General features: G+C 42.2%; 1 protein-coding gene across 7 annotated transcripts in view; it reads right to left on the bottom strand.

Annotated features, from left to right (window-relative positions):
• The window catches only part of MITF (melanocyte inducing transcription factor), a 216,707-nt gene that overhangs the window by 191,803 nt on the left and 2,848 nt on the right, over positions 1–22,056 (bottom strand). The window contains exon 1 of one of the 7 annotated variants that reach the window (XM_032867381.1): positions 5,705–5,724. The exons of 4 other annotated variants lie outside the window; for them this stretch is intronic. The gene's annotated coding sequence lies outside the window, so the exon portion shown is untranslated. Of the gene's footprint in view, positions 1–3,796; positions 3,932–4,727; positions 4,800–5,704; positions 5,725–22,056 lie in introns of those variants that run through there. 2 more of the 7 variants (XM_032867377.1, XM_032867380.1) reach the window with 2 other exon arrangements.

The following is a 22,056-nucleotide window of genomic DNA, read 5'->3' as shown; positions in this document are numbered from 1 at the left end:
GTATAATCTGGAACCGATGTTTGCATCCTCTTGCAATCACAACCACTCTTAGGGCTGAACAGTATGTGTGTATCATCATTTCTCACAGAAACTGCTACGCCGGAACCATCCTACCCGGCCTCTGTGACACCAGATCTGGCCATCCTCCAACCCATTCTTCATTTGGCAGTCAGAGTGCTATTCCTCTGCTTCAATCCATCCGTGCTCCCTGGTGTTCCGGTCATGCTCAAAAGCTCACACAGCCCCAAAGGCAGCATACGGGGCTATACCTCTGTGTCTCCCATCTACCAGGAATGCCCTTCTCTCCTCGGCTTGGCAGTCAAATTTTGTTAATAAACTCAAATTTCATTCCTATAAGACTTCACTCTTCCCTCCTCCCCCCAGAGGAAGTGACCCCTCCATCCTTTGTCCCCAAAGGTACAATTACAAACATAGCATCATATTCATGTTGCTGTGAGTTATAAGGCAGAGCTCACGCCTTATGGGCCAGCCATCTTTCCACTAGCATAACGTCTGGCACGCAGCAGGTGTTCAAAAATCACTCCCTAGATGGATAACCAAGCTTTGGAGAGTAAAAGTGAAAACCCTTCTTAATTTAATCATTTCTTGATATCTTACTTGACTGGAGAAATATGGTCTGGAATCATACATTAAGTTCTATCTGTAGCTGCCAGTTCTACCCGAAAATGTTTTTCAAGGAGAGATGACGGTGTATGCTGTTGTTATTCCATTGTTTAAGCAAACACCTGCTCACCACGGAACGTCATCGAATATTTCCGACCTGTAAGTAGGCTTGAGGTATCAAAAAGAAAATGATCCCAAACCAAGGAACCATAGTGAGGGACCTGAGAGAGATAACAAGTAAGTCTGCCATCTAGTATCCACGACGGGTTGTGAAAGCCCGGTACACTGAATTCAGAAGGCTCCAAGGCACCTCCTGGGATCACGGGACAGAGCAAGGTGATCACTGGCAACCTGTGCCATGGTGTGGCTGGGGAAAGGAGCCACAGAGTAACACATGGCCACCCTGCTCCAGTCCTTACCCTACGATGTACATGAGAGGAGACACAGTCCCCGCAAGTGGTTAACGCACGGCCACGCGATCAGCTGCTGGCACAACTGCGCCTGAAACCAGGCTCCCAAAACATCCATTCATTAAGCGTATATTCAGTGGCTACTAGGTCTTGCGTGGTGCCACTTGCTGGAATGAAACAAACAGAAACAGTGACAGCCATCAACCTAGTAAAAGGTGCCGTGTATCTGACGCTTCAAACACAGTTCCTCTTACTACCTCATGGCATGTTTCCAGCTCCCTCTTCCCCTCAACTATTCATCTCCCAAGTTCTTATATGGAGTGGCATTTCCTAGATAAATATAAAAGCTATTTAAAAAAAAAATAATTCATGCCAAACAATTAAGCTGATTCATAACTCTTCTTTCTTTCCCCCACCTGTATTCTATTTATCCAAACTTGGTGAAATTCACATTTAAGCAAAACTCCACGGTGATATTTGAAATATTTTGCTGATACCTATACCATTCTCACCTCAATTCCAAGAATTTAACATCACAATGTTGGGAGGAAGTGCTGGGTAAGAACATACAGATGTGCAGTGCACATTTTCCAGAGACGGAAAAACTGGAACTTATACTCAAGAACTCAAACCAGACCTGAAGAGTTTCTACAGTAAAGAAATTCTATTTTTATTCCTAATCCAAAGCTAACCACTAAAAGCTCCACTAGATTCACTCTATCCTCAGAGACAACAGAAGAGTTCAAGTCACCATTTTGCATCTTATGTCAAATAGTGTAGAACATGTGATTCTGTCCTGTAATTCTTCTGTTTAATCTCACTTTCTCTTTCAAAATTAGAAAAATTAACAAGTGGGGAAGATTCACCAGAAAAAGAGACTGCTCTGAAATCTCAAATAATTTAGTCAAAAAAATTTTTTTGAAAGAAAGTGACCCAAAATGGAAATACAATTTTCACTGAGGAGTTTCCATTTTGACTCTGAAGTAAACATAATTTTTCAAATTCATGTTGGTTTGCAAAATCCCAAGTCACCAAGTAGCACTTATTTCCATAAAGTAAAAAGACACATTCTGGTCTTATTCTAAACAGGACACCAGAAAACAAAACTAATACTGTGAACAAACAAATCTTAGCTAAAACTCATTGAAATAATCCAAATGGTTTCCATTCCAGGGAAAATAGTAAGTCAGCAGTTTGCATACGGCTGCCTTTTCCAAATACACAAAATAAGCAAAAACACCACCAGAGGAAAGTGCAAATGCTGAACCCGTTCTATTTCCGTTTCCACGGGACTGCAGTCCGCTCGATACCACGGCGGTGCACTGCTTGGCCACCATTTACACATACTTCCAGGTGGCCTCTGATGTCCCGCCTAGAAGCCCAGAGAACTACCAGGACAAGGTTCAGAAAGCCATCACTCAAACCACAAAGAGAAGGACCAGAAAGCCTGCATCTCTGAGGTTCCAGCTGCTAGAACAAGGACTTGGAAAGTCAGAAAAATAAATGTTTGAGGGTGTCAAGCACACTGAATGCTCAAAAAGAACATATAGATTCTAAACAAGAAAACAATGGGGACAGATCTCAGCATTCCTTGGAAAACAAAAGGCTCTGGAAAAAAATTACAAATGAATCACAACCCTTCACCTAATACCAGTAACCGTCTGGAGTTGGCAAAAGACTGTTGAGTAAAAATATTCTATATAAGGAAACTTACTTACAGGAAGTATTCAAAACCCTTCACCCAGGATAGAAGACAACTCAATGTGCAAAATCATGAGTGGGGCAAGTCTGCCAGGGTTATAAAAGGGCATCTGCAAGAGCATCCTTAACCCAAAATCATTTTTTGAAAAACAACATTTAAAAGAAGAAACAAAAAAAAAAAAAAAAAAAAAAGGAAAAGGAAAATTGCTGTCCTGACTTCAGGACAGGGAACTTACTTCCAAATCCCCATCCTCCTACAGGACTTGAAAGGACAATAATTAGTCAAGAAAAAAGCAAAATGAGGAAGTGGTATTCTTTTACAATTTCTGTTAATCCCCACCAGCTGTAATTTAAGAAATTCGGTGACATCAGCATTTATATTTGCTCCAGCAAGAATAAGAGCGACAGAACTACAACTGCAGAATCATATGAGAGGGGGAAAAGAAACTTGGGGGCAACTGGAAAACACATCTGAAGATGTGGAAAATTAATTCACTTTGCAGTGAATCACTTCAACAGCTTCAAACACCACCACTGCCAAAAATAACAAAAAAAAAAAAAAAAAAAAGTGGAAAAGGAAGCTTAAGCACTCCAAACCTAATCAAATGATCCAGTGGAACTTCTGAAAAAAAAAGGCCACTCCAACAAGTGAACTGAACATTTCTGAAAACAAACAGCAAGCGATCTAAGCCACTGATGAAGGGTAAGAAACCCAGACTCAGTATTATATAAAGATCACCAGTCTCTTAAAAAAAAAATCTGCTATACAAGAACTGTCGACCGAGTGACTTTAGTTAGCGTCTGCATTACCTTCTTGAAGACAGGCATAGGATGGATTCCATGCTCCCCTTCCCCCAGGGAGGGAAATCAGTTCGTGGGGAAACCACCGCAGTGTTCTCGAGGTGCCCCATTGAGCTCACAGACCTACCGGCAGTAGGTCTGAATTCCCAATGTAAATGCCAGCCATCAGCTTTTTACTCAGGTCAGAGTCAAAGGGAGAAGAAAACCACCCGGAACTTGACCTCCCAAACAACCTGTACAAGAGAGTTGAAAACACTCACCAGGGCCACCTCGGCCCTTTGGCTGAACATTGAGTCCGCTGAACTGTCTCAGAAAGGAGATTATTACAAAGAAGATGCGATGGCAGCCGCTCTGCCACACGCTTACACGCACCTTCTCTCAACACTAGAAAGGCTAAATTAGAGATAGAGTGATAATTAATAGGATCCTTGGCAGCTGGAGCCGGCTTCTTTAGCAAACCAGTAATTGCTGCTTACTTACAATGACAGGGGGTTGAGCCAGGAAAGGAGGGAGGTGCTAATGATGGGAATCATAAAAGGTAAAACAGACTTTACATCAACAGGTTACTTGGCTCCCATTCAAAACTACCTCTTTATCTATGGATTCAGTTGATAATGACAACAATCTATTCAAGATCAGACAAAGGAGGACTAGAGATCAATCACCCTTCCCAAAATATCATCACAAATGCAGGGAAATCGGGAGAAAACAGATCTCCCCTCCACACACTCCCCCACTCCAAAAATGATCTAACTTCCGAAGGTGATCGTGAAAATAATTATCCATTTGTAAAAGATACCATATAAACGAAACAATTTTTTCCCTTAAGTGATATAGTTTGACTTGGACCTCCTTTGAAAACACCCAGTTTGGCGAGAAATTTTTAGTAGTGGCCATAGACAGAGTTTAGGCCCTCTATTTTGATATGAAAGTAATGTCCTAGTTGAGAGCTTCTCTAGGAAAGAAAAGGCATTGAGCTCCCAAATTGTTTGCTGGAATGGCTGAAGAGGCCCAGCCGGAAAGGTAAAGGAGAGTCAGCACCCGGTGTCTCTGGTTTAAACCTCCAGCCCCAGGAAATAAGACAGCACATCAACCTGTTACACTGACGACCGACCACGCGTGCAGGCGATGTTCCATCAGAGGAGGCCAGTACCTACCATGCACTCCCCAGCAAGAAGCAAACCAATGTACCTCTAACATCTTTAGATGCCTAGAGAGACAGCGAGAGATGAGGATTCAATCTTCTGCCACAGGGAGATGTCTACAGATAAACCAGGGCAGCAAGGTACATAGTTTCACAATGACTCATGCTGACCAAAACTCTTCATAAAATCAGCTCCATGGGTAAAGAAACATCTCGTTTGCTCAGGACGTCCCTGGCTCTCTAATGGTATTGCAAAGATGCCCTGATGGCTCTCTTAAAAAAAAAAAAAAAAAAAAAAGGAAGAAATGATTACAAAGCTAAGGGCTTTCCAACAAGATGCAGCCCAGAAGTCCCTATTCCAAGTATCTCATGGAAATCTCCAGCAATTGTGGTAGTTAGTGAAAGATGGATGTGAGAGCAGAAGCACTGGAAACTCAGATGGTTTACCTTTCTCTCAGTACGAATAAAAATCAAGTGCCCCCCCTCATTGGTCTTTTTCCCCTCCCACCAATAAGGAGTGAGAATGTCTTTATCTTCATTCTATGAATGTCTAGCCCATTGCTGATGGAACCCACTAAATATATAGCTCACCATTAAAGCCACCGACTAGTATTTTTATAACTTCTTCCTCTCTATTAGATCATTATATCCTTTTATTGAAAATATTTAACTCAATACTTTGCAATGACTAATGCTCTTAACACCCACATGCCAAGGCAGAAGTTATGTTCATTACACAACATTATGATGTTTCAAGACCTTTGGCATTCAAAGATAAACAGTCCAGAATGGAATAAACTGGCTATAACTTTATGAAGACACACAGGAAAAGCAATTAACGAGTCAGGTTGAAGAGGGAGGGAGCGATAAGAAAAAGATAAGTGAAAAACATCAAGATGTCGGGAGCTCTATGTTCAGTGGCAGACCATAAGTACGGGTAGGTAGATAAGACTTCTTGATGTCATCAGCAAGGAAAATCTGAAGATCTTTAATGAGGAATGAGGAACATCTACAACTTACATACCATATATCCTTGTGAATAATTGAGCGTCCACCATCCCATCTTTTGCTACCTTTCTTGGAGCCTTCAGCACCAAACTCCTTCCTTTCTTTAGAAACAGCTTTGAAAACAAAGGACTACCTTTAACAGATAGACCTATTTTTCTTGGATTCAGATGTTCAACCACACCCAGAGTCTCCTATCTTTACTTCATAAGAAACCTAGTCCTCTTTCTATTCCAAAATCAACAGGAGTTGTCACCCCTCATCACTTCCCAGCCTGCCTCCCTCTCTGTACCCCCATATACACACCAACCACTGCAGTATGGCAGTTACGAAGGTGAGCTTTTAAGTCAGACAGTCCTCGGCTTACGTCATGGTTCCACCCTTATTGGAATGGCTTTAGGCAAGTGAGTGAAGATGGCCAAGCTTAGTTTGTTCACCGATAAAATGGGATTTTACCTACTGCATATTAGAATTACATTATACAAGGCATTTTAAATGTTTAACACAGTACCTGGTAGATAGGAAGTGCCTTAATATGTTTGTCCTTGCGCAGATCTAAATTATTCATTCCTTCTGCTTTTTTACTTTTCTAACACAGGAAAAACCTAGGGAAAATATTTACATAGGTACCTTCCTGATCCCAGGCCTCACACACACACACACACCCACAGATGTGCACACATGTGCACACACATAGAGACAAACTGAACAAGCTATTCTTTTTATCCTACACATAAATACAGTATGAAGATCCAAAAGGCAGGCTACCTATGACAGGCAAAGCAACAGGCAACTGGAATGACTTTAACCCTACTGAGCTCATCTTTTCAAAGTTTAAGAGGTGAAAGTATCAATGCAAAGCACAGCCCACAGTAAGGACTTGAAAAATGCTAAGTGCCGCTGTTGCTATTGTTGCTGTTTGGGTTTCTTTGTTTTTATTAAATTATGTGATCTGCCTCCTAGGCAACCTAAAACCACTGGCCCCACTAAAAGTAAGTCTTCTCTTCTCTCCTTAAAAGAATTCCAAGAACAAATACTCAGGTAATGTTTATAACAATGACATGGTTCCAATAACAATTGCTGATCCTTATAATATGCTAATTTGCAATACACTGAGAAGTAAGCTGAGCCCAGTTTCTTGAAAAACTGCCTACACCATAATATCTACCTCATTCTACCGCTTTCTGCTAGGTTCTTCACCAGTGGCCCCGGTAATATCTCTGCTCTTTTTCCAGGGCCCCACTCCCACACTCTACTTCCTAAAGAACAGTTGGAATATATCAAAATAAAAAGTAACATATCTGAACAGTCCCACTCAACTTCAAAAATTTGGAAGTAATGGACCGTTTTTATTGGCAAATAAATGTAAAAATGGGAGATCGGGTCCTTAGAAAAGCTTTGTTAATGTGCCTTCACGTATAATCCACAACAACGTTGGAGCAAACACTGAAAATATTTTCCCAAGTGAGCACATTTTTAAGCTCAGAGAAAGAATTGCTAGAGTAACAAGACTGAAGAAAACAATTTTTTAATATAGCCAACCCTCATTGTTTGTGGAACCCCCATTTGCAAATTCACCTACTTACTAAAATTTACTTGAAACCCCCAAATCAATATTTGCAGCATTTTTGCGCTCGTTTGTGGATACATGCCAAGAGGTGAAAAAGTTGAGTCATCCAATACTTGCATTCCCGACTGACATCAAACAAGGTGACACTCTGCCTACTTGCTCCAGTTCTCATACAGTAGACAAATGTCCTTTCCAAGGCTTATTTAGTGCCATGCTTTTTGCATTTTTGTGTTTTTGTAGGTGACTTCACCATTTAAGACAGTCCCCAAGACTAGTGTTACTCTGCATGAGAACTCCGTGATGTGCCTCACCCAGGAAATACAGGTGTTAGAGAAGGTTCAATCAGGTATGACTTATGGCACTGCTGGCCTTGAGTTCGATGTCAGTGAGTCAAATATATATTAAATAAAGTGTCCTTACACAAAAACACATAAAACAAATTTAGGTATTAGTTAATTAACAAACGTGTTGTGACCAGAGACTTCCAGGAACCAAACTGTGCCTTTCCTCTAGGAGCAAAGGTGTAGTGTCCTCTAACCAAATGTTCATGGTGGTTTAACAGAACATAACTACCAAAAATAACAAGAATTGACTGCATATTTATTTCATCTCTGAGCACCCACAGGAGCAATAACACCGATGGCCCCTACTAGCTTAACGGAGCGTTTACATACACTTGGCACGTTACACATTACCTTCTACAACCTTCACAGCTATGTCAAGAAGGAACACTACTACCCCCATACTTTAGGTGAGAAAACTGAGCCTCAGAAAAACTTCAGGGCCCATAGCTAATAGGAAAAAAAGTCAAGATAATATTTTACACACTTTCCTGAAAGTGCTTTAACAGAGTTCCTGAAAGGGACTGATTCCTTCTTGTACATGAGAAACACATCACCCATTTTGTACATTTTTATTCGGCATTTGTTTTAAAGATTTTATTTATTTATGTGAGAGAGAGAAGGAAAGCACAGAGAAGAGAAAGGATGAAGAAGACTCCATGCTGAGCAGAGAGCCCAACATGGGACTCGATCCTAGGACCCAGAGATCATGACCTAAGCTGAAGGCAGACGCTTAACTGACTGAGCCACCCAGGCGTTCTAGTCAGTGATTATTTATCAGACACTAGCTATCCTGGATCATGGAGATGCTCAGTGAAAAAATTCTCCATTCCCACTGGGCGTCTTTCAAGTAAGAACTGACAGACAATAAAATAAGTATCACCATCAGCCTATTTATAGGTAGAAGATGCTTGATTTCCTAAAATAGGCATCATCTTTTAAATACGAGCATCAAATGAAGTGACAACTAAAGACTGTCTTCAGAGAGTACCAGTTTAAAGTACATTTCTTTCGCAGGGTAACTGATGTGACCAGCAGGTGGGTTCTTTCCCACTTCCAGAAAGAGTTCCCCTGGCCCTTGATGGCCTGATCTGGGTTCCACACCATCCCTTGGTGGCCACCCATTTGTCAAAAGTGACAAAGGTTCATGCTCAACATTATCTCCTGACTCCACAGTGGGCTCAATGAATATTTACTGAAAATCATTTTCACCTCCTAGGGCAAGGAACATTGGCCCAAGGACTTTGCAAATCATTCCCAAACCATGACTCTGAAAAAACAAGGGTGTCAGATATCTTAATATTCCCCTATTTAGATGACCAAGAAACAAATCTACTCTGAAAACTTCCAAAACCGCCTTGTCCATCTCCCATGGCTGGCTCTTCCCCTACGTATGGGTGTGTTAACTCTCAACTCCATCCTACACAGCTGATTCATCCTGCTCTCTCACAAAAAAGCAGAACTAAGAAGGTCTTTCAACTGTCCACATCTGACCACCCTTCCCAGGCTTCATCTGCATTCTCCCCTGTGCTCATGACTTCTCAGAGCACATTGGTTCTTACCCTAAAGCATCTAACTCTATGGTCCTTTGCTTCCGTGTGTGTGTGTGTGTGTGTGTGTGTGTGTGTGTGTGTGTTTCAATCACATGGAAAGAGGAAAACTGTCATTTTCTCTGTTTCTTTATAAAATTCAGGACAGGAATTATTTAACCAAGTGATTGGTCATGATAATACCAGAGAAAAGATGCAAATACTCCATAAAATGAGGCCTTGAGAATCCAGTATGTGTTGGTGTGAATGTGTGCATAGATTCTTATAAAATATGTCTCCCATTAATTGTTGATCAAATTAGTGCCATTCCTCTGCACACAACAGCTGAGAGTTGGGGAAAGTGGCCTGGCAGACTCGGGGAGAAAAATGAGTGCTGGCATGTGTCCAAAAACTTGCTGCATATATTCCCAACTTTTGAGAACTGACTATCTGATCGGGGGGGTTTTAAGCTATGGGGAATTAAATTATTTATTTACTCCCCAGTGACAAACAACAGAGTCAATAGCACTTGCACAGATTAACCACTTCTTTGCTTCTTAGGTAAATCTCTAAATTCTTTTTTTTTTTTAAGATTTTATTTATTTATTTGACAGACAAAGATCACAAGTAGGCAGAAAGGCAGGCAGAGAGAAAGAGGAGGAAGCAGGCTCCCTGCTGAGCAGAGAGCCCAACCTGGGACTTGATCCCAGGACCCCAGGATCATGACCCAAGCTGAAGGCAGAGGCTTTAACCCACTGAGCCACCCAGGTGCCCCAATCCCTAAATTCTAATGGCAGTGACGCGAGCAGCAGCACATGGGTGCACTGGGGTCCAACACAGGCTTCATGGTCATGCAGCAGGAATGGTAGGGCCATGGCTCACCAGCAGAGAGCCAGCATCTACAGCACCCTTCCTACAGGAAGTCCTCTCAGTACCTCACTGAATCTTCACAGCGATCTGATGAGGCAGATAACCCGGTACCCAGCTAACACATCAAAACTGTAATGATGAAGGCACCTACTTATGTATGCCATGTCATGCATACTTGTCTCCTGAGACAGAAAGTTACTATTTGGGCTCATCCCCCTTTCTGCTTTCTAGTGACCAGGTTAGCCACTGGTTTGGGGGAGAAACTTTCTGAGGCTCAAGAAAAGCAAGCTATTTGATTGTGGTATATGTTCATCAAAACATCTAGTTGTACACCTTAAAAATATACGACCCTTATTTGTCAATTATACCTCAATAAAGGTAGGAAAAATAAAAGACAAGGAAGCTATCATATTGATTGGATAAAAAACATTTCAGTTTTATCACAGGATCAGTTTAACCAATAGATGTAAACCCAAATAGATGGTTAACTGAAATGGCCCATACAGATACAAAGGACTAGAGGAATCAAGTTTTCAGAAAATTCAGGATAAAGGGTAAAAAGCAAGCATGAAATGAACAATTTTTTTGAAAAAAAAAAATTAAAACTTCGCCTCTAGTCTCAAAAATAGCCATACTTTGCTACAAGGACGGAAAAATTCTGGAAGAGTAAAAGATATGAAGATTTTGAGGTTCAGGAACACAGGGCATCACGGCTTACTTCGGATAAGGACAGCTATATGAAGAGACTGCCGAGTTAAATGTGAAGAGATAAGGCAGGCACTCACTGGAGGCAAAGTTGAAAGCTGACAGTTAGGAATGGCAGATTCCCATGTGGAAACAGCGATATAGCTCGGCTGCTAGACTGCTCAGTGTTGTGAAATCTCCATCAGCGCATCTTATTATTTATTTTTCCACCTGGCTATAGTCTGTAATTATGATGAAAGGCAACATGTTGATAAAGACAAAGATTGTTCTGGCAACAAAGGGAACGCCTTACCTGTAAATAGCAGGTGCCATCTTTAAAAAGCCTCCCTGCTAGGCTTCCCACAGTTCGCCACTACTTGACTTGCTTCAGCTCTCAAAGATCCTTCTGCGGATTCTCCAGCTTTGGGATCATTTAAGGCCTCCCCCTTCTCATCTATGGCCCTCTCCTTTACCTCCTAAATGACTAAAAAGTCATTTCAAGTCAAAACCCTTATTGATGCTATGGATACAAAGGGAACCAGAATGCTCAGCAGGAAGAGCCAGGTTTGGGGGCTGAGCACTTCACCCACCTATTTCTTTTAATTCGCATGATTAGTCCATAGCCTAGATCATATTAATGTCCATGAGCCCCATTTAGCCTGCTACTGACATAAAAACTACAAGAAAAACTTACCATAATTAAAAAAAAAAAAAAAAGGCTAAACGTAGTCAAATTGGAATTCAAGTTACAAATGTGTCTTATTGTAAAGGTTACACCCAGAACTTTAGACTTCAACTGGCGAGGGCTTTTAACCAGTTTACACGAAGAGATGCAGGCCTTTTCTCTGGAGAAGGTCAACATACAGCAAAACAAAACAAAACAAAACAAAGAAAAAATGCTTGGGTCTAAGTAGATTAGGGGTAAAGGTTGAGTTTCCTGCTAAAGTAAGTAGTCTGGCAGTTCTCTATAGGCTCTTTTTGTCTGACACAACCTTGGCCTTGTCCTTCCCTGTCGCGGTCTATACCTCTCCATCAGATAAGTGAATGACCCGGTGAGATTCAGAACAAGGGGAGTGACTCCATGAAGTCAGGACGCCCTTTCTGTGACCAGACAGAGGCTGGTGGGTCCCAGTCATTCCATCCCCCTGTTCTGGAAGCTCCTACGCTCTGCAAACAGTCTGGAATTCATTAAGACAAGAAAACAGGCTGAAAGCCGTATTTCAAATTTTATTCAGCAGAAGTTTTGTGAAAAACAATTTGGTCATGTGGGCACGCTCAAAATCATCACCCTATTTCTCAATCAAATCTTTCAGTCATGTGACTGCACACTCTTGGAGTCTGTATCACAACCCTGTCTTGAGGTACGGGCCAAGTCTCCTTAGGGCAGTGCACCTAGGTTAACTCCAAGTCACCCAGAGATCACATTCAGAAGATCAAGAATCCTTCCCTGGTTTCATTAGGGTAGATCTAAAAGTGAACTTTTTAGAAGGGAAAGTTTTTGGGTTCGGGTTTTTGGTTTTTAATCAGTGCAGAATGACTGCCAGGGATCACCCCTAGCCTGATCATAACAAGCAGCACCCCATTTTTTTTTACTAAATGTATTCTAATCCCGGAAGTTGTTCATTCCAAAACAGCAATATAAGCACAACTCCATATGGAGACAGAGGATTTATGGTGACAGCATTAGGGTAGTCTTTCTCAAACATGAGTGAGCACCACCAACTGTGGAGGGCTTATTAAGACACAGACTCCTGGGACTGCCCACCAGTGTCTGATTGAGTAGGACTGCGGTAGAGTCTGAGAATGTGCATTTATAACAAGCCTGAGGGCCACATGTTGAAAAGCCACTGCTCTCAGGTTGTGGTGGTGGTAGATGGGCTGCTGTTGAAGGGAACTGGGGTGGTGATTTTACTCAATGATGTAGAAGAGGAAGCCCTGCAGAAAGGTGGGATTCAGACAACACAAAAGCTTGGAGAGTGGGATTCAGACAACACAAAAGCTTGGACAGTCTCCACGCAGGTGGCAGAAAATCCAACTAACCATGTATACTTAGAAGAGGAATTTATCGGTTAAATAACAGAAAAGTTCAAAGATAAGCCTAACTAGGCCTACCAAGGAAAGCCACAACTTGATCTGGAGGTGAAACACTCCTAATAGGATCACAGCAAAGATGGCGGGCCATCCACCCAAAATGCACACTTTTCTAGCACACAAACATCGCTGCCCAGCTGACATCTGTATTTTCTAGCTCCCACCCCTGCATCCAGACACAGATGGGAGTCTGGTCCTTGTCAATAAAATCTGAGCAAAAGTGAGGCCTATCACTTTTGGACCTTAGTTATGCCTTCTCCTCTTCTTCTTCCTTTCTACCACCAGACACGAAGGACTCCAGGGTCCTAGGAAAAGGGAGAACCAGAAGACAGAAGGAGTCTGAGTCCTTGATTTGCCAGGTGGAGGAAAGCTGCCTGCCAAGCAGGAACTATTTACACGTACGACCGTTGCACGCCACTTTGCTACACCAACTAACGTTAACTTAATTCGAGAACTTGCTTGTTCTCTGCCTATGAGGTATCTTTATTCTAAACCCCGACATCTCCCCCAATGTTCAAGATCAATGGAAATAAAAGGAGAATCTTTCTGTTAGCACCCTAATAAAATCCTGGGATTCATTTTCACTAGTCAACATGTACCTCCCTAAAACCAATCTCCATGATAAAGAACCGTGGCAGGGCCTGTGTCAAATTCTCCACTCCTAGAATGGCGAAACTGAAGCAGATGGGCTGAGCATGTGGGAAGGGGTTGTTACTGGAGTTTGGAAAGGAGACCATGAGCAGGCAAACTAAAGGTGTCCATTAGAGAAAACACATAAAGAAAGGGAAGTTGTCTGCCAGTGAGAAGTGACTAGAAAGATGCCAAGTATATGAACCCAAGAATGAGAAAGAAGGGTACAGCGGACCAGCAGAATGACTGACTCAGTCAGTATCACTGACTCCAAAAACAAACCCCAATTAACTGTCCTTGTCATTCAGCCTCCTGCTGTTAAATCACGCCTTTCAGTGATTATGATGCTATGACCAAGTAAGTGCCATCAAAACTTCTGGCTCATTTCTGAATCAACAAAGACTTCAAGCTTCCATATGCAATCAGTATCATTAAAACTGCATTCCAGGATCCCATCATTTAGCATGTACATATACAGCCTTTATTTAGATAAAACATCATTAGTGTTTACCCACCTAAAGACAAGTGGACAAATGACCTTGCTAAGATGATGCAAGGTATGGTTCCAAAAAGTCTACACACCAATTATCCAACACGCAAGCCAGTGCCAATTTCTCACAAACAGTTACTCTCCAAACATGCTTCCTTGCAGCAAATGGACAAACTTTTATTTGGAATGTCAGGAATCGTGCTAGTTGCTTATATTTTTAGGTACTGTTTCACTAAGCTATTGCAAACTCTTCTTTTAAAACTAAATAAATGGAATTTTCAAGAATGCATGGCTGGTGTCATCCTCTTCCCTTGAAAGTAAATGACCCTAACTGGCCAACACTATTTTAATGTTTATTCATAGTTATTCTCTGCCAAAAGCATTATAAATTAGTTGCAAAGGGTTCTACCGGCCAAGGTGCCAATGTTCTAAATTTAAATGGTGCTGTTATGCAGGCTCAGTAATACAACAAAGCAACAGCACCTTTCCATCTTTTGCTGAAAAACTATAAAGGCTAAAAAGCAAAACAAAAATGTACCTGATTCTTTTGATGGAGGAGGGATTGTTGCATTATCTGTGTGGCTGTTCACTGACTCAATTTTAGAGTACTCTCTCCAGCTGCTTGGGAGAGATGCAAGTAAGACAGTGTGGCCAGATCTCACTGTGATCCTCCAGTAGGCTTTAACGGACTGCGCTAGGTTCCAAGCTCAACAGGAAATCATCTTAAGGGTTTCTGCTTGCTTTTCCTTTCATCAAGTTTCAAATCTCCAGTTACAAAACTGAAATGTATGCTCTGAAAAACCTGTGTCTTTTTTTCTTTTTTTAGGATTTTATTTATTTATTTGACAGAGATCACAAGTAGGCAGAGAGGCAGGCAGAGAGAGAGAGAGGAGGAGGAGGAAGCAGGCTCCCCGCCGAGCAGAGAGCCTGATGTGGGGCTCGATCCCAGAACCCAGGGATCATGACCTGAGCTGAAGGCAGAGTCTTTAACCCACTGAGCCACCCAGGTGCCCCAAAACATGTGTCTTGAAACCAGTTTCTATTTAGGAACATTTTATAATAAAGGTACCAAAGGAAATGCAGCATTCCTATCTGTCAGTTTGTAATTTCATAGATAAACTCTGCCATCAGGCTAAATGAATCTTCCCAACTTCAAATCTTCTTCTCACCCAAACAAGTTAAGCTTCCTAGAAGGCAAACGTTCTACAACGTAAGTTCTACATTCCCAACAGTGGAGAAAACCACTTTTCCCATTCTGCCTTTGATCACGGAGGAACACAGACAAATGCGTGTGAATGATTCAGCAAGTTATCCCACTTTGGGGAAGGGGCGGGGGTGGCGAGGGTAAAGGCCACAGATGCCTTCCTGAAGTTGCTCAACAAACCACAATTTTCTTATAGAAGGACAGGATTCTACCCGTGCACTCCACAGACCTGTAACCCACTGCATTTGGATTTAAAGTATTTGTTCTCACATGACCCAGGATTTTTCCTTTTGAAAGTCACCACTCCATGAGTACTTGAATCAAAGAACACAGTTACTGGAATTCGAATGCTTTGAAGATTTTTGTTTTAAGTTGTTGAATTAAAAACATGCTATTGCCTGTAGATGTCAACACTGATGAAAGCTTGAGGTGCTGTGTGGGAAGAGAGGCTTCTTGAATTTCCATTTCTGCACTAACACTGACATTTTCACATCAGTGTGAAGAGGAAGCGTGATCTAGGGGCTGAAACACAGGACTGCAAGTCAGGAGTTCCGTAAGAACTGTTCGTGGTGTATGTGTATATTGTATTAAGCTCAACGTTTTAATTCTAGGGCCCTTGGCCTTCTCCTTTATACCAAAACTTAATTCAAAATCCAACCAGAAACCATTCCTACGCAAAGCCTGGTCAAACATGAATGATCTCAATGCAACAACAGTGAAAAGAGCAAGGGGACAACTCAAGTAAGATGATCCTGGAGGAAAGAAAGGATAATAAAAATAACAAGACCATCTCCACTTTCAGTCCGAGCTTAGGTTTATAAAGACAAGCATAAATCTGTGACTCACTCAACATTAGGAAAACACTTAAATCCAAGTTATAAACAGTTACAGGGAAGATTAATGTCTGTATTTTTCTCCACTATTCATGAATGGCTTTAAACCAGTCCTGTGTGTCTCCTAACACCTATGAGGTGAAGCCTAATGTTAGTGGCTTTATAGGCAATTCCTTTTGTCCACACAGCAACCCTACAAGGTAGCTACTGCCCCCATTTTACAAAAGAAGGAACTGAGATTCAAAGAGGTTAGGGAACTGACATTTGAAGAGGTTGGGTAACTTGTCCAAAGTCACACAGCTAGTGAGTGGTAGCACCAAGATCTGCACACTTTTTTTCAGACACGCAGGTCTTGCCTCAAAATCCCCTCTTCCGTGAGGTCATGGGCTCTGATAACAGATCCAATCAAAAAATCCCCTTCTTTCCCAATCACACTGTATCAATTGCACCGTGTTGAGCAACAAAAATTATACTGTCCATTTATTTGGTACATTATTAACTATGTTCCCATCTCCAGAATGGAACGCCATGGTAGCTGGAACCTGGCCTGTCTGGTTCTACATTTGATTCCCTGCGGCCAGCACAGAGCCTGACGCACCATTGGCACTTAATAAATAACTTCTGTAAGGAGGAAGAAAAGGAAAAACAAATAAATTGAGGTCCTTCTGACCCAAAGTTAGACAGCCTCTGCTTAAAGTGACTGAGGGATGTTTTAGAAACACCTTGGGGAGGACACTAGGGTCCTCCTGATTCTGAGGTTCCATTTACTTCCCTGTGGGTTTTTCTCTCACCTTTGCCCCACTCTTCCCCCTGCCTCAACTTCACTGCAACACACTTGGGGAGCGCCCATTGTTTGAGAAGCCCATGGAAATTTTGAAACTCGGAGACAAGGACCTCATGGTTCTGAATCTCAGGACAGAGGTCTCGCATGAACACCGCAAAGGTGTATCCCTTTGTTCTTCGTGGCCTGCGTGAAAGGCCAAAGGAGGGAAAGAAATAAGGAAGCCATGTTCGAGAATCAACCTAGAGAAAGGACGAGCCTGGTCCTCACCCCAAGACCTCAGGAACAGAGAACAGGATGTGGGGGGGGGGGGGTTGGGAGGAATCGCAAAAGAGATTCAGACCTGCCTGCAGGTCTTCTTGCCCTCAGCCTATATCTGGCTCCATAAAGACAGACTTCATGACTCAGTGGAATCCCCCGCCCTAGAAATGTTTGCTAGACTCACAAAAACCATCTTACAAACTGCGACTTGTCTTTACACTAACAAAAGCCTGTAGTAATTCCATTTAATATCTCTGACCCATTTTCTTGATTATTTTCTCCAAATTATGCATATAACTGGAGTGGAGTCAAACATATTTTTGTAATTTACTTTGGTGAGACAAACCTAACAGCAAAGTACATTTCATACTTAAAACACCCATGCAAACACATACACAAAACAAATGAAACTCCTGCTTACTGTCCTTGAAAAATGCCCCCCGAAAAAAAATAGCTGAGTGTTTTTTTTTTTCCCCTATTATTTATCCTAATACTGCCAGTTCTGAAACAAAGCAGTTGGAGGGAGAAATTTAGTAACTTTGATTTGTCCCAAGATACATTTTTTTACACTGAGGTCCTATTCCTGACAGTAAGCACATGTGACCTGTTCTAAAAAAAGGATATTTTCCACTTCTTGCACAACTGGAGCAGATATAAACATCAGCCTGTGCAAACTGCACTGCAGAACTCAAAGGCAATTAAAAACACACACACATACATACACTTAAATAAAGTCCATAAATAGCCACACTCAGGAAAAGGAAATTTCTAATAACACGCAGAACCAACACTTACAATCCACTTTAATCAAATTTCCCATCTAATCATACCACAAAACTCATTTGCATAATAAGACTTGAACACCTGCCAGTGTGAGGCACCTCGATCTTGCCTATTTGGCTTCAGATTCACAGATCTATACGTGTCTGGGTTATTGTCATAAAGAAGAACAAAATGTCCACGGTAAAGTAGAAAAGAAAGAACTGTGTTATTAATATGTGCTAGGCCCTCCGCAAAGCACTTTAACAGATTTTATTTCCACTTTAAAACTTATCCCAAAAGTAAGAGAATGGTTCTCTTGACCCCATTTTACCATTAAAGAAACTGAGGCCCAGAAGCTAAGTGTCTTGAACACACATACAGCAGTCACGTGGCAAAGCCTGCATGGAGCGCTTCGTCATGGCTCCCTCTGAAGCCACCACCAGGCGCTCCCAGGCCCTCAGGAAGGTTCGGGAGTCTGCTGAAACATTTAAAAGGCAACCAAACACCCCAGAAGTCCATGGAACTGGACATGTCCTCCAAGAGGTCTAACATTTTATTGAATGTTGTAGAGAAATAATGCTTGAGTATTGCTTGACCTTCAAGGCCAAATGCAAATATCCCTACCTGTTCCCAAAACTGGCTTCCAATGTCCCTTCGTCTGGGAAAGGCCGATTGCTGACGCCCACCTCCCCATAAGCTCACACTCTGCCTCGTATGTTTAGCTGGGGCATGTGTTCTTTCCTTCCCCCGCTGGGAGCTTTGGAGAACATACAGATCTATACAGTGCTGCATTTGCACGGTTGTGCGTGCTCCTCTTATGTGGCTAGTGCACAAGAGCTTGGGGCTAGAGCCAGGCAGTCTCAGGTAAAAACCAGGCCCATCCACTTACTATATCCCACTTTCTTTCCCTGTAAAAGAGGAATAATAAGGGGCACCCAGGTGGCTCAGTCGGTTAAACATCTTGCCTTCAGCTCAGGTCATGATGTCTGGGTCCTGGGATGAGACCCGTATCGGGCTTCCTGCAGGGAGTCTGCTTCTCTCTCTCTCTCTCAAATAAATAATATTTGTAAAAAATAGGAATAATAAAAATACATACACCCAAGGCTGAAGGGAAAACTAACTGAATTAATACAAGCAAAATATACAGTGTGGCTGGTACTAAGCACTGTGCAAGAATCACAGTTTCAAAAATTATAATTAACATCCTAGTTGTTTTTATTCATTATTATCATCTCATGCAAGTTTTTGCAAAGACTAAGTCCACATACATAAAAACAGACATAAAAACCCTGGCACAGGGTATGTGCTCCATGAATGTTAACTATGTTTATTGGTGTTAATTTGCACATACCAGAGCTCAGTAGACACGTGCTGAATATGAGGTTTGAGGCCACAACTGCTTTTTTTTTTTTTTAACCAGCACAAATAAATTTTTATGGGTTGGATCAAAAATATAAAATGTGAAAAAATGTCTCTGAATATCTCATTAAGTGGTGGTATTCATTAGGAGACTGGTGGTTGTTCACCAACAACTCTGGCCTTAGGGAAGAAAGCCAAAGAGAACCAAAGGCAAACACCTTCTGGAATGTCAGAACTCAGTGCTTAGTAATAAAGAAGTAATAACTAATAACCAGAACACCATTTGCTAGCATTTTACTGAACCCTTACTATGTGCCTGGCACCATGCTAATACTCTCCCACAGTCAATGTCACGGCTACTGTTTTTAAGACCCCTAGGATGCAGGCCTCCATTAGTCAGATGAATAAACTGAAGGCAGGGGTCACCCAGCCTGACCAAGGTCACCCAGCTAGTTAGAGACAGTGATGTCAGAATAATGCTGGCAGTTCCCGGCAGATCGGACAGACAGAAAAATCAAGAAAACTCTCAGAAACCAGTAAGAGAGTGACAGTTTTGTTTTGCCAAGAATGTATTATCATTTCAAAAAAGTGTATTTCTAAAAATATTTTTAAATATATTAATATTTTATATTAAATATAGTTAATAAAATATTTAAAAAGATTTTAATCAGAGAGATTTCTCTTTCAAGTAGAAGTTCGAACTGATAGATCAGATGGAGAGCCAGCTGTGTTCCACAAGTTCGTTCAGATGTCCACGTTCCTTCTAATCTTGTCTTTTCAGTGTTCCCTAGGGTATTGCCCTTGGCTTTATGGTTAAGCAAAATAACTACCACCGTGTCTGGGTCCCAGCCTGCAATAAGAAGGAAAGACAGAGTAGAGTACACGCAGGTTCAGAAAGGGTATTTTTAATAGGAAGACAGGAGACAAAATCTCAGAATAAATCCAAGAAACAGCAATGGACTTACACTAAAACGTGTGAGTGTGAGTGTGCATGTGCGTGTGACACAATAGTCTTTGTCTTTCTCATTTCACCACGAACCTGTGAAAACTTCACACATCTATGAATCAGCATTTGGGAACTACAGCTGTATCCTATCTTGCCATAATAAACCTAAGACTCACTCTCCTTCCCATTTCTAATTTGCAGCAAGTTAGACAACAGTTACCTCAAATGCAATTAAATTTTGGAAGAGAGGAAACTGGAAATAGATTCAGTCAATTCTGGTGTCTGTCCAGGAACGGGTCACTAGTGACTACAAAGCCACAGAATTTCACACCTAGTAAAGTGAACGAGAGAACCTTAACCCTGAGAGATGTGACCATGTTTTAAAATGTTTTCAGATCCCAAAGCCCTACAGAGAGTTCCTGCACTGCTAGGAACGCACTGAACAGCTCCACATGTGTTTCCCTGATGGGACTGTGCCCATGTGTGAATTCTGGGTTCACCCTTGATATCTGGCACTTTTCCCCCGCCACCCACCGAGCTCATTCCCAGGAGAACACACAAAGGCTTCAAAAACCTTGCTGGGTGATGCAGGGGTGGGTGCCGAGGTGACTCGGCTCAGGTCATGATCCCAGGGTCCTGGGATCAAGCCCCCGGGGGGGGGGGGGGCTCTCTGCTCAATGGAGAGTCTGGTTCTCCCTCTCAACTCTCTCACTCTCTCTCTCTCTCTCTCTCTCTCTCTGTGTGTGCTCTCTCTCAAATAAATAAAATTTTAAAACAAACAAACAAACAAAACCTTGCTGAGGAAACCAAACTGCAAGCAATTCTTCCTTAGAACCTTCCCTCATGGCATGTGCCTTCCTCAAACACAGATTTGCCATTGAATATGACCAAAAGGGGGTTCACGTGATCTAAACCCAGAAGCATCACACTCCTAAAGGCCAGGAGGTCTGGCTTAGGAATGAAACTGTCTTTCCTCATGAAACACCTGCACATCTGAGCTTAGCCTGAACAAAGAGTACATAAGCTCCTCTTTGGAGAGACCTTGGCGGATACCTGTTTTAAAAGGCTGCAATATTGAATGCAAAATCGGAACCAAGTACCCCATCCTAAGTGGAGTCCTAAAGGAGAAAAGTAACACCTGTTCAAACAACGAACCATTACTGTGCCAGGCAATGTCCTAGGCCAACTGTTCGGAAAGAGGGGTGACTGTGCCCCCGTGGGCATCTGGCAGGGTCTGGACACATTTCCAGTGGTCACAACTGGGGGCAGAGGGTTACTGGCCTCGAGCAGGCAGAGGCCAAGGATGCTGCGGAACGTCATGCAAATGCCCAGAACTGTTCCCACAACAAAGAATTACCCAGCACGAAACATCCATTGCACTGAGGTTGAGAAACTCTGCTCTAGATTCTAGGAACACAACAGTAAACAAGGAACAGACAGAAACCCTGCTCCCTTGAAGCTGGCCGTCCACTGGGGAGAAACATAAACATAACATATTAAAAACGACAGAGTCAGTTGTAACATAAATATTATGGAATCAATAGAGCAGGGCAAGGAAGATGAGAGTCTGGAGGGAAAGCAATTGTACGTAGCGGGATGGGCTTGCTAAGGATATTAAAAGTAAGACCTGAAGTTGGTGAGGAAGTGAGCGCTATGGCTCTCTGGGCAAAGATGGTCCACGCAGAGACACCAGCAAGAACAACATACAAAGGCCTTATGATGGAGGGGTCTGGAGTGTTCCAGGAACAGCGATGAAATGAGCTAGGCGACAGCACATGAACTCAGAGCTGACAGGGAGCTTGACCATATAGGCTGCCTTTTGCCAGTTAAAGGATTTCGAGTGATACTGAAACTAGGAGCCACTGGAGAATTTTAAGCAGAGAATGGCATGATGTGGCATGTTTTAACTCACTGTTTCTCAGCACTGGCGATGACCATTGAGGGCCAGATAATTCTCTGTTGCCGGGGCTCTCCTGTGCATTACAGAATGGTTAGCAGCATCTCTGGCTTCCATTTACTG

Source organism: Lontra canadensis, unplaced genomic scaffold (genome assembly GCF_010015895.1).
Source record: "Lontra canadensis isolate GAN:19392208 unplaced genomic scaffold, GSC_riverotter_1.0 scaffold34, whole genome shotgun sequence".
NCBI classification, from domain to species: Eukaryota; Metazoa; Chordata; class Mammalia; order Carnivora; family Mustelidae; genus Lontra; species Lontra canadensis.
This window is presented reverse-complemented; position numbering and strand designations above follow the sequence as displayed.